The sequence below is a fragment of the Arachis ipaensis genome, chromosome B06, assembly GCF_000816755.2.
Source record: "Arachis ipaensis cultivar K30076 chromosome B06, Araip1.1, whole genome shotgun sequence".
Lineage (NCBI taxonomy): Eukaryota > Viridiplantae > Streptophyta > Magnoliopsida > Fabales > Fabaceae > Arachis > Arachis ipaensis.
Window position 1 is genome coordinate 115,743,177 of NC_029790.2, and position 2,224 is coordinate 115,745,400.

The window sequence follows — 2,224 nt, forward strand, 5'->3', positions numbered from 1 at the left end:
TACTAAAAATATAAATTTTTTTATATATAAATAATTTTTTATAATAATCTAAAAACATGGTAAAAAAAGAGTTAAGTTTTTTCTAAAGGTATTGGATAAAAAGGATGGAACCCAAAAAGAACACTTTGAGAAGTTGAATTTCTCTTAAGTGAAAACTATATTGGTGGAAGTGGATTGGTTGGATTTGGAGTGTAAAGAGCGTCATCTAGTTGAAAGAAAACTGAACTAGATGTCCCTTAGAAAAGACTTAAAGTGACGGGAGATATTTTGGAAAAAGTAGTAAATCAAATGTCAGACTATAACCATTGGACAATAGATTTCCTTTTGATAATGGTTTTAGACTATAAAAAGGACCTCAAGCCACATCTGTAAGCAACCCTTTCATCTTTACCTTTACCTTTACCTTCACCTTCACCTTCACCTTCACCTTCACCTTCACCTGAGAGCTTCTTTTCTGAAAACCTAAACATTCACCTTTACGTTCACCTTTTCTAGACCTTTCTTACTTCTGAAGTTGAGAAGCTAAAAAATCCATCTTTTTCTCTCCCTTTTCTCTCATCGTTCTTCATTTCATTCATCCCCTTCACGAGTGAAAACTGGCATTCGGCTGTTCCACCAGAATACTCGACAACCATTAACCAACCCATGTCCACTTTAAACAAAGCTCATTCATCCTCTTGTGACATTAGTGGAGGTCTCAATACTTGTTCTCCACCTCTATTTCTCATCGTTAGTTCTTGTATTGCTTATTCGCCATTAATAGAAGTGTTTTCCTCACAAGTATACTTACCCTAACTCTCTCATCTTAACCATTATTTTTCACTTAATCTATTTTTCACGAAACTCACCCGAATCACCTGGCGATTCCATTGGGGAGGAACACTTCGACATGATGGTTAGAGATCAAACGAGGTATAGAACCCCCTCACCGCCTCCATTCGTGAATCCGGAGAATATGGAGGAAGACGAGAACACTCCAGTTACTCGTAGGGAGTTGGCGCGTATTCTAAAAGGCAAGGGATTGTGAAGCTGAGTTGCAAGAGTTGGAAGAAAAAAGAGAAGTTGTGGGAAGCAAGATGGAATAATATCACCGGAGACTAGCATTAGCTTACGACAAGCACATTCGGCCCAGGGTGTTCCTAGAGAGAGATCTGGTACTAAAATCAGTAAACGCAGTAATAAAAAAGATGTCTTTGCCAAAATGGGCTCCCAAATGGGAGGGTCCTTACCTTGTTTCTGAAGTACACCCCAACGGATACTCCATCCTACTGGACCCGGATCATGGAACAACCACCGGCCCCATCAATTTCAAGTACGTTAAGAGGTATTATGCCTAATTTCAATTTTAGGAGTTAGAATTTCAATTGCAAAAGGCTTCTTTAACAAGAGCCAATGTTTATGTTATATTATTCTTCAAGCATCCTGCAATGCATGAAAAAAATTGCATTAGCAATCATACACTCAAAATATGTGAATGATGCATCTTAAGAAATTTGCAGTACAAAATAGTTCCAAAAAAGTGAAGTGTCCCACCCTCCAAGCTCCTAAAAAAGAGAGAGCATAAATAGGGCAAGAAAGTTATTGGTACTTTCTTTTTTTGGCCTAAAAAAAGGGGACAGTAGAAAAATAGCAGTAGATAATCCCCCTTTTCTTAAAACAATATCCTCCTGCAAAATAAATAAATAAATAAATAAATAAATAAAAAATAAATTAAATTATTTATTTTTAAATATCTATTTACGGTTACAAATGAACATTGTTCATCATTTTAATTCAATTTCTTTTTTTTTATTTGTGATTTCATTGGAAACATATACAAATGAGGATATAACATCCAAAGTTGTAAGGTGAAAGATCTTTATCAAAGAATCCCTATAGCTAATTCCAAAATTAGCAACCCAATATACATGGGGACTGAGAGGGGTTAAGACAAAAACAAAGAAAGAAGAAAAAGAGTTTTACCAAGTAAGAAGACAGAGTAAAAAGATAGAACGAAGTTAAATGTGGGAGTGTCCTTTGCCCTAAAAAAAATTCCCAATTGTTGAAGAAGACAGAGGGTGTGGATGGTGGTAGTGATAGTAGTGATGATACTGCGCTATGTAAAAAATGTCCTAGCAGAGATAATGACGAACACGCTCTCCCCTACCCTTCTAGGTGTTCTCTCTCCTTATGTGTCTCTCCAAATTCAGATACTAAAATTTAAAACGTGTCCAATTAAAAGGAT